This window comes from Rattus norvegicus, chromosome 11, assembly GCF_021556685.1.
Source record: "Rattus norvegicus strain SHRSP/BbbUtx chromosome 11, alternate assembly SHRSP_T2T, whole genome shotgun sequence".
Classification (NCBI taxonomy): Eukaryota; Metazoa; Chordata; class Mammalia; order Rodentia; family Muridae; genus Rattus; species Rattus norvegicus.
Window position 1 is genome coordinate 76,404,212 of NC_141544.1, and position 15,263 is coordinate 76,419,474.

The window sequence follows — 15,263 nt, forward strand, 5'->3', positions numbered from 1 at the left end:
TCATGGGGAGCAAAATGACAATTTTATTATGATACGGGGTGACAAATTAAGCTGTTTAAATTATCATCTCTCTGTCTACCCTCTTTGGGTTTTGGGGTTTTTGAGACGGGATTGTTTCTCTGTAGCCCTTTCTGTCCTGGAACTGTAGGGCAATAGTCATCATTTTTATTTATGTCATTAGAACTCCCCCTCGTGATCCCAAGACGTACAATCTTCTGTACTTTGCCACATTTCAAAATCTTTGCAATAAACCTTTAAAAAATCAGGGCTGGAGAGATGGCTAAGAATATTAAGAGCACTTGTTTTTTCAGAGGATCTGGATTCAATTTCCAGCACCCACGTGGCAGCCCACAGGCATCTATAACTCCAGTTCTAAGGGATCTCATACCCTCTTGTGACCCCTGAGGACTCCTGCATGCACGTGGTGCACACATACTCTGAGGTACATGCAAATACACAAATATTTCTTTTAAATACACCCAATAAAGCGTTTAACTGCTTATCATCTCATATCCCTCTTTAAAAAGGGGGTTCTATTGTTCGTTTTGAGGTAGGGTTTCATGTAGCCAAGGCTAGCCCTCAACTAGCCATGTAGCCAAGGCTGGCCTTGAATTCCCATTCTTCTGCATCTACTTCCCAAGTGCCAGTATGAGAGGCATGTGCCGCCATGCCAGGCTAAGAAGAGCTTTTGAAATATGAAATTACCATCCACTGTTATTAAAGTCGAAGCACACCCTGAGCTGAGATAAGATAGAGACAGAGATAGGCTAGGAGGGAACTTTTGTAGGCACCGAAACATTTGAAGGCACCACCTAAGACTTAAGATTTTAGGGGCTGGTGGTGGAATAAAAAAAATGTGGGGCTTTAAAAAAAATTCCGGGGCTGGGGATTTAGCTCAGTGGTAGAGCGCTTACCTAGGAAGCGCAAGGCCCTGGGTTCGGTCCCCAGCTCCGAAAAAAAGAACCAAAAAAAAAAAAAAAAATTCCTACATGTATTCCTGGTGGGAGGTTGAAGGGGGACATACATGCCGTGGCATGTGGCAGTTAGAGGTCGTTTGTTTGACAGTAAGTGTTAAGAATAACTGTGCCCACGTGTGTATGGTTTCTACTCCCTTGTTACTGTCCACCCTTTGATGTGAGTTTTGGGTCGTCTTCACCAGCTAAGTCTGGTTCTTGCAGACAGTAGAGTTGGGTCTTGTTCTTTCAGTCTGAGTCTTTTTGGTGGAACTGAGGCCATTTGCATTCAAGGTTATGAAAGGGGGTTCTATTTCCTATCACTTTACTCGGTGACATTCTGTGTTTTGTTAGGTTGCGAGCATTTCTTTCCCTTCTATATTAGTTGTTTGGGGTTTGCAGGTTTGCTGTGCTATGTGTGGTTATTTGCTTCCTGGAATTACTTAGCTTTTTGTATCTTTCCATTTTGGGGGTTGAGGCAGTCAAAACAAGGTTTCTGTGTAGCCCTGGCTGTCCTAGAACTCACTCTGTAGACCAGGCTGGCCTCGAACTCGGAGATCCTTCTGCCTCTGCTACCCACACGCTGGGATTAATGGCATTCACCGTCACTGCCCAGCCTTGGTTCCGGTCTTGAGAATACACTTTAATGTATCTTGCTTCTTCCTCCCTCTGTAATATTCTTCTAAGAATTTTCTGTAGAGTACAAAACAAGGTACATATCCAATGTGTTTGTTATAAAGTGCTCTTTAATTCCCTGTAAATGTTCAATTCATTGTACATGGGTAAGATGCACAGGAAACATTTAAAACACATTATTGAAAAGCAAAAGAAAGAAGAGAATATTCTGAAGTGCTAGCTTTGTAGGCATATATTGCGTTCATCTTTGGTTGTCTTAAAATACCCTTATTTCTGCATCAATTTTGTGAGATGGCTTCACATGGTATAGCATTCTTGATTCACAATTGTTTCCAATCCGAGCTTTTATGATTGCTGATGGGAAATAACTGGGGTGAATTCATATCAAAGGATGGACAGTAACAAGTGAAGAACTAAATGTTTCAAATCTGCCTTTGTATGTGAGTTAACATTTTCCTCATGGGCTTTGTATTTTTTACATCCTAACAATGATGTATCAGAAAGAACTTTTTCTGTCCTGTCTACATGGGCAGACAATGTCTAAATGCCCTTGTGTTTGGATGTCTATTTAATCCTCTAAATTTGGGAAGTTTTATATAATTATGTTAAATAGTCTGTTACCTTTGATTTTAGCTCTGCTCCTCCTGTGCCATGAATGTTTAGATTTGGCCTCTTGAATGTGCCCCAGACTTCTTGAAAATATTGTTCACCACATGTCTTTTTCTACTACCCTGTGTGTGTGTATGTATGTGTGTGTGTCTGTGTCTGTGTGTGTGTGTCTGTCTGTCTGTGTGTGTGTCTGTGTGTGTGTCTGTGTCTGTGTGTGTGTCTGTGTGTGTGTCTGTGTCTGTGTGTGTGTCTGTGTGTGTGTCTGTCTGCGTGTGTGTCTGTGTATGTGTGTCTGTGTGTGTGTCTGTGTCTGTGTGTGTGTCTGTGTGTGTCTGTGTGTGTCTGTCTGTGTGTGTGTCTGTGTCTGTGTGTGTGTCTGTGTGTGTGTGTCTGTGTCTGTGTCTGTGTGTGTGTCTCTGTGTGTGTCTGTATGTGTGTGTTGTTTGTGGAATCATTATCACTTTTTCCTCTATTCCTGAAATCTGTTCTTCAGCCTGATGCTTTTTGGTGTCTTTCTGTTTCATTGACCATCTCTTTCATTTCTACTATGTCTGTATGTTTCTTTTGTTCAGTGTTATAATTTCCTTGATGAAATCCTCACCCACTGTGGTGGTTTGAATATGCTTGGCCCAGGAAGTGGCTCTATTTGGAGGTGTGGCCTTGGTGGAGAAAGTGTGTCACTGTAGGGGTGAGCCTTGAGAACTTCCTCCTAGCTGCCTGGGGATGCCAGTCTTCTCCTGTTTGCCTTTCGAACAAGATGTAGAACTCTCAGCTCCTTCTGCACAATGGCTAGATGCTGCCATGTCCCTACTGTGATGATAATGGACTGAACCTCAGAACCAGTAAGCCAGCCCCAATTAAATGCTGCCCTTTTATAAGAGTTGCCTTGGTCATGGTGTCTCTTTACTGCAATGGAAACCCTAACTAACACATTCACCACCCATAATTTAGACCTTCTCCATTTTAAGGTTTCATTCATTTCAGAGACTGTCTAGTTAAGGTTTTAGATACCTTTCCTTCATGTATGCATCTGTTTGAGCTTTCCGTGTGGTCATTAATTCCTTTTAAAAGTAAAACTCTAAATCCTTTCTCCAAGATTTCAGCTATCTCTATTAACTCATAGGAAGTGACCCAGTCAACTCCTTGTACTTCTTTGTCGTGCTTTGCTCATATGCTAGAGTCAATTTGTCCTGTAGTTTTGACTCCCATCTTGTTGTTGTTGTTGTTGTTGTTGTTGTTGTTGTTGTTGTTGAAGACAAAGACGACGATGATGATGGTGGTGATGATGATGATGGTGGTGGTAGTGATGGTGATGATGATGATGACGACGATGACGATGATGATTTCTGTTAACTCTACTTAGAGTGGTATCTACATGATTATCTACTACTGTAGGGAATAGTGGAACTTTGTGTTGATTGCTAAATGGGGTCACTGAGGTGATCCTATCTTGCCTATGTGCCAATAGGACCAAGGATGGGACATGGGACTGTACACTGAACACCAGGGCAACCAAATGAAATCAAAACCCTGATTCCCTCTTTGAATTCTATGAACTTGCTTGAGGCAGAAGTTGAGACACCAGATGAGGCTGTAGTTAGAATCATGGGTCCAAGTTACCTCTGGGACCACAGAAGAATAGACTTTCTGCCAGCCCTTCAGTGACCATTGGGACCTCAGAAGTCAAGACCAGGTCCCATGCTGACCTTTGAAACCAGTAGAACCAAAGCCCAATCTCTCAAGAGACACTGAGAGTACGAAAGCTGAAGTTTCCACTCTGCCCTGACCTCTAGGGCCACTGTAGATGAAGGCTTGGCTCCATGGTGTTCTTTATTCTTTAGTCTCTACAGGGTAAGAGGAAAACTTGTGAGGAGCAATTCTCTCTTTCCACCAAATGGGTCCAGAGGATCGAACTCAGCATGTGAGGCTTAACAGCAAGCACCTTTGCCTCATGAGCCATATAGCTGACCCATGTGTGGGGATTTAGATAATTATGTTTTAAGCTTCCTATAGTATACCTTTCATCTTTTTGTATTTGAGGCCATCTTCTAGTATATTAATCTAAGGACTAAAGGGTCATAAACCAATAACTTAAAGATTATTTTCTGGGTCAGTATAGGAAGAAAGAGCTTTCATAGAAAAAAAGTAAGTTACAGAAGTACAGTAGAAAAAGTAGCTGCAGAAATATGTGTACCAGAAAAACAGGAATCTGGGGGTCGTTTGAGTGTGTGAAGTCAGGTCCAATAGAAAATCAAGCTGCATTCATTAGATGTTACTTCACTAAGTCAAGTGCACTGCATTAGCTCTGTATTTAGCATCTGTTAGAAATAAACGCAACATCACATCACTCCATGGGCTAGCCTGTTCTTCACGGTGAGCTCCAGGCCAACCAGTACCAGACCCTGCCTCAAAGATAAACAAACAAACAAGTGAAAAAGTAGCTCAAAAGTATCTTTAGGAAGCAGTGCTGATCAAAATAAAATGTCACAGGCTAAAGAAATGGCTCCGTGCTTAAGAGTACTTACTGTCCTTCCAGAAGACCCAAGTTCAGTTCCCAGCACTCACAAGCCACACAAAACCATCTCCATCTCCAGTTCCAGGAGATTTGACAGCCTCTCTGAGACACCCGTATGCATCAACACACATACACAGACTCGTGCACACACACGCACACACATAAATAAATAATAAATATTTTAAAATGGTGTAAATCGGGCTAATTTTGTTAGTAAATCATAGAAATATTCTTTTTAAATGTGATAATATTCTACAAAAATTTCTTTTTTGGTTGGTTTTTTTAAAGAAAATTGGCATTCATTCACCGTGATTTATATTTTCCCCAAAAGCTACTAATTCAACTGAAATGAATTCTTACATCTGCTCATTTACGATGCCAGGGTAGGGAGCTACATTCTTGTGTATGTGGATGAAGGAAGACAGCCTGTAGGAGTTGATTTTTCTCTACCATATTAGTTTTGAGAATCAAACTCAGGTGATCCAGTTTGGCGGCAAGCCTCTTTATCCAATCAGCCATCTTGGGAACCCAGAGTGAAACTCTTAAAGTCCCCAGATTCCTCAACAAACAAAGATACTACACATAATCCTTTGTTAGATAAGTCAAATTAATGGAAGTAGCCAATATTCACAGACAGCATGCTAGCCTCAGGCCTCTGCCAAGCATCTTGACTGCAGAAGTACCGGGATAGAAGTGGCAGTCTCCTGAGATGCTTACCTTCTGGAGAGAACCCTACAGGAAACAGTTCATATGAGAACCATAGTTTGAACCTAGTTTAAAGAAGAAAAAAAAAAAAAGTCAAGTGGTGGCACATGTCTTTAATCCCAGCACTCAGGAGATAGAGGCAAATCAAATCTCTGTGAGTTCAAGGCCCACCTGGTCAACAGAATGAGTTCCAGGACAGCCAAGGCTGTGACACAGAGAAACCCTGTCTCCAAAAAAAACAAACAAATGAACAAAATTTGTGATGTACTAATAGGGTTATAACTTGTGCTCAAATCAATTGCCTGAGTGGAGGACTTCAATCTGAAGTGGGGCTAAGGATTTGGGGCTGAAGAAAGGAGAGGGACATAAGTCACGCTTCAGTTCCACCCCTTTCTTACTAAACCTCTAGAGGCTGGAGCTGTCAGAGGACAGCATGTGTGTTCATGTGATCTCAGAAAAACCAGTTTTGCTGAAACAGAAAGTTGATAGAGGAGACTAATGGGAGATAAGGTGTAAAGGGTGATTTAGGGTCAGATCTGAGGGAGCTTTGAATGTTACAGCAAGGAATCTGGGCTTTGCACTGTAGACCAGAGAATGACAGACGGTATGTTACAGAGACAAGCATCGTTGTGACACAGCCTCTGAAACAACACGTATTGGGAGGTTCTCCTTGTTGTTGGTGAAAATGTCCCTTGAGCTAATACAACAGCCTGTTTGCTCCTGTGTCTTAGAGCCAAGGAAGTGTGCCCAAATGGGACCGCAACGGATGGCTACCCCAGCAGAAGACAGTCTTTGAAACATTGCACTGTGAAGAAACAGTTTCCTATCAAGCCTTTGACAGACCCTATAAGTAATTTTTAATGTCCAAAGGAATGAGGAACCCTTAGCAAATGCTTTTTATTTTTTTAAGCTTGTTACATTTTTGTTCTTAGGGGTATAATCATGTGTTTTACGGTATTACTAGTGGCTAGATTATTTTGAAGTAATTTGAATTTATCTTACCCTATTTCCATTCATATTTTTAAAAATGAGAGTGCAAATATTTTCACCTTGAATTAAAACAATGAATACACATGAATTGAAAATAACAAATAAGTGTTCACTGAATACTAAAAGCACTTTTAAAGCAAATTCTAGGCAATTCTGCTTTATTTTTATGTGTATTCAGATATAATAATAATAAATGCGGGCCTGAGACATTCTCAAAGCAAATACTTCAGACCAGAAGTAGAGGCTCATGCTTTCAATCCTAGCACTGAAGAGACAGAGAGAGGCAGGCGGATCTCTGCAAGTTGGTCTATATAATGAGTTCCGGGACAGCTAGGACTGTGTAGAAAGACCCTGTCTCAAAACACCAATACACAATAGCAAATCAGAAATCTTCACATGGGGCTAGCTCCCCCAATCTCCCAGAGTATTTGGTTCATGTAAAAGCTTCAAGAAAATTCCCAACACTTCCAGTCTGTTTCATATCTTGAATGACAAGATGGAAAGAATTAAGCAGATACAGTGACTCACCTCTATAATACCAGCTCTTCAGGGGACTGAGACAAAAGAAAATTCAAGGCTAGCCTCAGCTATATATCAAGTTCCAGGACATCGTGGGTTGCATGACGAGATCTTGTCTCAGACAACAAAATTGTGTATTTTTTTGTTTGTTTTTAATGTAGTCCTGTGGATTAAATAGGTAAGAATTTCAAGATTCAAACAGAGCTGGTCCTCTCATTCAGACCCGTCTCATTTAGATTATGGTCATGAAGATGGCTCTTGGCTCTCCTTTTCTTTCGCTGTGTAGAATGGAATTCTGAAAGAGAAGGAAAGGGAATGCATGAGTCCTTGAGGAATATATACCATCCAAATTCAACATTAGTCAGCTGTGCCAGATATCACACCAGAAAGGGTAGCAGCTCAGTTATATAAACTGTATTGTGTTACATGTGTTGTTGGTGACCTTGTGCTGCATCTGTGTTGGTAGTGTGTAGTACTTGAGGGTGAAAGTGTGGTCAAGCATGTTGGGACACAGATATAATCCCAGTCTGTGGGAGGCTGAGGCAGTGAGATTACTATGACTTTAGGCTTACCATGGGTTACACAGTGAGTTCCAAGCCAGCCTGCTGTACAGAGTGAAACTCTGCCCCACAAACACACGAAAAAATAGTAATAATTTGACCATGAGTAAGGCCCCGGATTTAAGCCCAACCCCACAAAATTAATAAATAAATTAACTAATAAGTGTAATAAAGCATTATTCCTCTAAATAGCTGTTTCTACTGTGGCATCTCAGAAAGATCCCCAGTTCAGGTCTCTTTAGTTTGTTGCTGTTTTGAGGAAATCAACCTGTCTAAGGTTATTGAACACATCATGAACTTGCACTTCCTGACAATTTGCATGAATGAATTTTATGGTCTTATGAAGAATATCTCAAGTAGGGGCTGGAAAGATGGCTCAGTGGTTAAGAGCACTTACGGATCTTTCAGAGAATGCAGCAGGTTCAAATGCCAGAGCATGTCTTTAATCCCAACACTCAGAGGCAGAGGCAGACCACCAAGTGTTCAAGCCAACCTGGTCTACATAGTGAGTCCCAGGCCATACAGGGGAGAGAAAGAGAGAGAGAGAGAGAGAGAGAGAGAGAGAGAGAGAGAGAGAGAGAGAGAGAGAGAGAGGGAGAGATTGTCTCAAAAAACAAAAAATAAAATAAGTTTTAAATATTTTTAACATTAAGCATTTTGTATAAAAGTTGCTGCCTTGTGTCAATAACACAAAAGATCCAGGACAATTGCCAAGAAGTACTTATTGTCCTGTCTGCTGGGTGCCTAGACTGTGCCAGACATGGTGTGGGAACACAGTTGCATACAGGAGTGGAGAAAACTTCTCTATATGTTTTTAAAGCCAATCTTTGTCTATTCCTTTAGTGTTTTTTTTGTTTGTGTTTGTTTGTTTTTTTAAGAATATTTCCAAAACCAAAGGATCGGGATTAAAATCAGATCTCATGCAGAGCCACAGAAGCAGTAGACTGTTGTCAAGCTTTTAATCTCACATGAGGGGAGTTAAAGTGAAGTTTCTAAGCCTCAGGAGAAACATCAAAGGGGGAAAAAATATCAAAACATTTGACAAAAAGCGGTACATATGTAGCTTGATTCCTGCTTAAATGCATTATATTTAAAGTGTCCTGAACCTCACTGATGCTGGGCACATACATGCTCAATAAATATCGTCAATATGAGTGGTATGGTGGACACTGAAAGTATGACACTTAGTAATATCATTGAAATTATAATTTTATAAAACATTTGCATATGGATCAGGTGTTGGAGGAACATGTCCAAATTAAAAAAAAAGTTTTAAAAGCTGTTACTTTTCTGAACTTTTTTTTTTTTTTACATTTTATACTATTGTTGCTACAATGTAATCTGAAAGCAGGGACACCTCCCCCCACTTAAATTAGAAGCATTCAAATATAACAATCGCAGCACAGGACAGACTCTGTCCACCACTGGGCTTCAAGCATGTCTTAGCATATCTGGCAAATTGCTGGGTTCTTGCTGCCAAGAGGTGATTTACATAAGAGGTTTAGCAGAAAGTCTGCAAAGAAGTGTGGGTGCTGGGGAGGAGGAGGAGGGTTTGGCCCGACTGTTTTTCAATTGCACTACTACAATAGCCCAGTCTGAATTCCAGAATTCCAGTTGGTCCGTGTGCATGCCATGCTAGCTATTAACCTATTTTGGGTGCCACCCTTGTCTCCAGACAATGCCTACCTAACTTGAAAATTTATACTCCAGGAAGCTTCATAGACTCAGACTGTAGATCATCAAAAACAGAAATAAAATATGTATTAAAAATCTCAGTTTTTATAGCAGAACATATATAAAAGGGAGATGTTGAGACTTAGCTCCACTTGTGTAGAAAATATGACATTATTTCTGCTGTGTCAGAGGCTCCAGGAAACACAAACATTTTGATTGCTTGAGGGCGAAGTGTTACACATAAATATGCCTAGCATAAGGTTATGGTGACCTAGCTTAATGATGCCAGTTCAGTGATGAGTGCCAGAGACACAGAAACCTTAGCAACAGATAGTTGGATAGCCAAATAAAACGTGTTTGCTTTTTCTCTTTAATTAATATTTATTTATTAATATATTACAGCATGAATTTGAAACATTTAGTGTAATATGCAAAGATAAAATCAGGCTAATTATAATTTCCATTCTTTCTAGTATTTTTTTTTTGTGGTGAAACCTTTAAATTCTATTTTGGTTATTTTGAAATGTAAAATTAATTGTTATAAACTGTAGTTTCCTCCTGGTGCTATTCAACATTCGAACTATATATGTTAGATGCTCTTCTATTACTGTGATAAAACATCATAACCAAGGGGACTTATAGAAGAAAGGGTTTATTGGGGCTTACAGTTCCAAGGACTTGGAGTCTATCACTATCAAGACAGAGAAGCATGGCAGCAAGCGAACATGGTGTCTGGAGCAGCAAGCTAAGACCACAAGCACAAAACAGAAAGAACAAAAGGTCTATGATATAAGTCTTTAAGTTCTCAAAGCCTGCCCCAAGTGACATACCTTCCTCCAGAAAGGCCATAGCCCCTAGACCTCTTCAAACAGTGCCACCAACTGGTGACCAAGTGTTCAAATATATGAGCCTATGGGGGACATTTTCATTCAAGCCAGCACAAACAACTTCCCCTTTTCTAACTGTTTTGGTACCCACCATCTATCTCCTTATTATGTCACCTCCTCCCTCCCTTTCCTAGTCTCTCCTGCCCTCTATTCTACTCTCTGCATGTGTGCATGCTAAACTTTTTGAGCTTCCAAAAACAGGTGAAACACAGGCTATCTCTGTTCCTGATACATTTCATTTAACATAATATCCCATTCCATTATAACATAAATGATAGGATTTCACCTTTTTATAGCTAAAGACTATTGTGTGTATCATATTTTTAATCTTTAAAATTTGCTTATTCTTTGATAATTTTTATGTCTATACAATGTATTCTGTTTTATTTAACCATATCCATTAGACTCTCCTCCCCATCCCCACTGAACCCATTCTTCTTTCCAACAAATCTCCAGTACTTTCTTATCTTTTGGTTGTTTTTCTGTGACCCACTGAGTTTAACTAGGATGGCTTATGTGAGCAGGGTTATTTACTGTAGCTTGCACAACTATGACCAGACCACAATCCCCAACTATTATTATCTATTAATAGCCAGCCACTCAGAGAGAAGTGAGACCTCAAGAGCCTCCCACCAGTCCATGACTGCTCCAGCATACCACAGTTTTAGCCAGTCATACATGGATACACATCTTAGTTAATCCCTTATCTCTGGTGTGGTTAAATAGTTCTGCAGTAAACCTGAGAGTATACGTGTATGGTGGCTATAATAAAACACCTGACAAAAGCAACCTAACAAAGGAAGAATTTCGTTTTAGCTCGAGCTTAGAGAGTGCAAGCAACATGATAGAGTGAAAGTTTCCTGGTCATATTGAACCTGCGTCTCAAGGCAGAGACTAGTGCTGGTGATGGTCTCTTCTTTCCTAGCCTATAGAATCCTGCCTCCCCCATCTAAAGAGGGTCCTCTCACCTATCCTCAATCTAAAAACTCCCTTGCAAACACTTACCTAGATATTTGTCTCCTAGTAATTCCAGAGCTGGTGTTCTTGATCAAAGTTGACCATCACAATGGTCTTTGGCATTGCTGATTCTACTGTCTCTATATACATACCCAGTAGTGGATTTGTCATATGGTAAATCTATTTTCAGTTTTTAAAGAAACTTCCATAGGTGTTGTGGGTCTTTAATCCTAGCACTTGAGGGACAGATACAGGCAGATCTCTGTGAGCTTCAGGATAGCCTCAATCTCTAAAAGGAAGGAAGGAAGGAAGGAAGGAAGGAAGGAAGGAAGGGAGGGAGGGAGGGAGGGAGGGAGGAAGGAAGGAAGGAAGGAACAGTGGGCTTTCATAGTTCTATACAATGATTGTACTAATTTCAACAGCTTATAAGGCTTGTCTGTGGAACTTCTGAGGAAAAATGTCCGATTAGAAATTGCCTCTGTGGGCCTGGAGAGATGGTTCAGGGGTTAAGAACACTGGCTGTTCTTCCAAAGTGCACAGGTTCAATTTCTATCATCCACATGGCAGCAAATAACTATCTATAATTCCAGTTGCAGGGGAAGATGACACCCTCATACAAATATACATGACGGCAGAACACCAATGTACATAAAATATAAATAACTTATTTTTAAAAAGAAAGAGATCGCTTCTTTGTAACTTGATACATAAATGAAAAGAGTCAGGATACAGGACTATTTCAATGAAAGATTGGAAGATCTTTTCAAATTAAAAGGAAGCAATAGAACAAGTGAGTGCCAAAGGGGTCCAGAGGGGTGATCCACCAGTCCTGTCTTCCTGTTGACTGGAGGGAAGTCAGAAAGCCCACCCAAAAGACCACGTATCCTTGGTAGGGTATGGTCACAGAAAAAGCCCATAGTTCTTCCACACCTAGTGATTAATTATAGAATTTGGGCAGACATTAACTTTAAAGACTTGTTTTTTACATTTACTTATTGATTGAATGATGTGTGTGTGTGTGTGTGTGTGTGTGTGTGTGTGTGTGTGTTTGTATGCATGCGTGTGCCTATGCACACACATGTTTCATGTTTTCTCCTTTCGTTGTATGGGTTCCAGGGATTGAACTCAGATAATCAAGCTTATCATGCCATCACCACTGAGGTGGGATGACTCGTGTGTGATGTGTCATCAGTGAAGAGTTCTTTATATCCATTTTGTCTCCACTCAGAAACTGGGCCATGACCATTTGCTATCTGTCCTGGGTGTAAGGTACTTTGCTTCTGCAGCTGATCTGTATGTCTGAGTTGCTCTGAGCCTGGAGGCTGCAGTCTCTGGTTTAGCACCTCGTAGTGAGAACAGCAGGAGGCTAAGTAAAGAAGCCTTTTGTTCTGTCTCTGAAGGAGTTATGTAGCTCTGGGTTAGTCTCAGGAGGAAAGGGGAGGGAGGGAGGTCTGTTTCTCTTCTCAACACTTGTATGACTTTCAGAGTGTGTGATTACATGGTAAAAAGTTCACTATGAGTTTCCACATAAATTCAGGTCGTAAATTGAATAAGAGGTTTATAACAAAGAATGTCTATATGCATATCCACTAGGAGCAATTATCTGGCTAATTATTCACCATTTGTTACTAGCTTACAGGTTCATAGAAAGTTAAAGACCGTAACTAAGCTGTCCTTGAAGTTTTGTATAGATGAACCCAGTCAATATCTTATCCCCTGTTTTTGCACCTCTGGTCCTGTGGTGTATATCATCTTTATGACCTTCAGTTAATGTTTTGTTTTGTTTGTAACCCCTTGGAATGTGCCCTGGGTTTTAGAAGTCTGTTGTTATCTCAGAAGCAATTAAGCAATTCTGTTATAAAAGGGGCTCAAATGTCTTTGTCTCTGTTGCTATTCCGAATGACAGTGACCCTAGCATGCTAGATGCTTCTGCAGAATAAATGCTCTTTGTTTTTGCAACTATCTGAGTCTGAGGTCTTTCTTCAGTGTATCTTGGACCCTTACAATCAGCAGTGGAAAAAGGATCTATTTTGTCACCCTTATGTCTTGGAGAACTATGGCCAGATTTGTGATATGAAGAGGGACTGGGTTACCCTGGGGAGCTCATAACAAGGAGGAGTCACAAGTTGAGTCTAATCAACCAACCCAGCAGAGATTCCTGGTCAGCAAAGAAGGGGGCTATGGGGTGAAGACAGCTGTCCCTCACATCTGGCATCTGTCCAGCCCGAATCAGCAGCAGCCTAAATGATAGAAAGTCAGTTCTTCAAATCAGTTGAACCATTAACACTCACCATCTACACTGGGCAGACTCCAATTTTAGAGGACCTAGGGGGAAAAAAATACATTTCATCTTCTCTTGTTTCATTACACTTTGTGTTTTGTCTCCCTTTTTTTTAACTGCATTTTTAGTCATATTTAAGTTTTATTTTGTTGTTTACAAATCTGTTATGTTTTAATTCTTTTTCTAAAAGATTTATTTATTTTATGTATGTGACTACACTGTAGCTGTCTTCAGACACACCAGAAGAGAGCATCAGATCCCATTACAGATGGTTGTGAGCCACCATGTGGTTGCTGAGAACTAAACTCAGGAACTCTGAAAGAACAGTCAGTGCTCTTAACTGCTGAGCCATCTCTCCAGCCTGTTTTAATTCTTTATACATCTTCTTATGTTTATCTTACTTTTTTTGAATTATTTCTTTATTGGCAATCATTTTTTACCTCCTGGTTTTTTTATCTCTCCCATCTATCTCATAACATTTTCCTCCCCCCTCCTCTCTCCCTTCTTCCCTCCCTTCCTCCCTCCCTCCCTCCCTCCCTTCCTCCCTCCCTCCCTCCCTCCCTCCCTCCATGTGCAGCCCTGGCTATCCTGGAACTCAGTATGTATACAAGGCTGCCTCCCAAGTGTTGAGACTAAAGGCATGTCCCTCATTTTTAAAAATTAAAATAGAATCACAACACTTTCTTCTTCCCTTCCCTGCCTGCAGCCCCTCTAAGCTACCCTCACTCAAATTCCCTCCATGTCACCCCTGTGAATTTGAGAGCCTCTTTTTCTTGATTATTGTTGGTGTGTGTGCATGTGTTTAGTTACTGTTCTGTTGCTCTGAAGAGATACCATGACCAAAGCAATTTCTCAAAGGAAACATTTAATTGAGGGTTTGGCTTGCTTACCCTTTCAGAAGGTTTGTCTCTGACCATCATGGCAGGGAGCATGGTGCCAGGCAGGAATGGGGCTGGAGCAGTAGCTGAGAGCTTGCGTCCTGATCTGTGGGTAGAGTAAAACAGTCAAATACCTGAGTCTATGAAGTCCATCCTCACTCAGACATTCCATTCCACTCACATTCCACTCCCTGGCCCCCATCGTAGCTATATCATAATAATACAAAATGCATTCGGTCTAACTTCAAAATTCCCCAAAGTTTTTCCATCTCAACACTGATTAAGAATCCAAAGTCTTGACAGGCATGGTGGCACATACCTTTAATCCCAGTACTTGGGAGGTGGAAGCAGGTGAATCTCTGAGTTTGAGCCCATCCTAGCCTATAGAGCAAGTCCCAGGACTACACAAAGAAACATTGTCTTGGAAAAAAAATAAATGAAAATTTAGAGGCTGATTGAAGTCTTACTAAATAATCTAAAACAACCCTTTCTCCCAGAGTGTGGCTTAGAACCCGGTGACTCTCAGAAGATCAGGAAAAGCTGAAATACTTTTACTAGGTTCCAACCTAAAAGAATGACTTGGACTCTTGGTCTTAAACATTGAGTCTACGAATCCATCAGCATCCCAAATCTTTCGGAAGAGGATAATTACCGTCCTGGCAGCCAGATGCTGATTTGCCCAAGGATGCAGGAATCAACCTTGCTAGTGAATGGCAAAGGCACCTGATGTAACACAGAAGGTAAGAAGTCAGTATGTATTCCTTCTGTCCTACAGTCCACTGAGGAGGGACTTCCTGCCAATGGCGATAAAAGCAGAATTCACATCTCATAATTGTAATGACCTTGATAAAGATCCATCTTGGGGTTTCACAGATTTAAGGGTTTGTTTGTTTATTGAGACGGGGTCTCACTATGAAGCTCAGGCTGCCCTGGAACTCAGGTTGCAAACCAGTCTGGCCTCAACAAAACTCAAGAGATCTTCCTCCCTCTGTGCATGGCCCCCCACCCCTGGCAGAATTAAACATTAAGGAATGGGACAAGTAGAGCAAACATGAGGACCCTTGTAACCATCTTTCACTTGTGTGCCGGTGCACACATG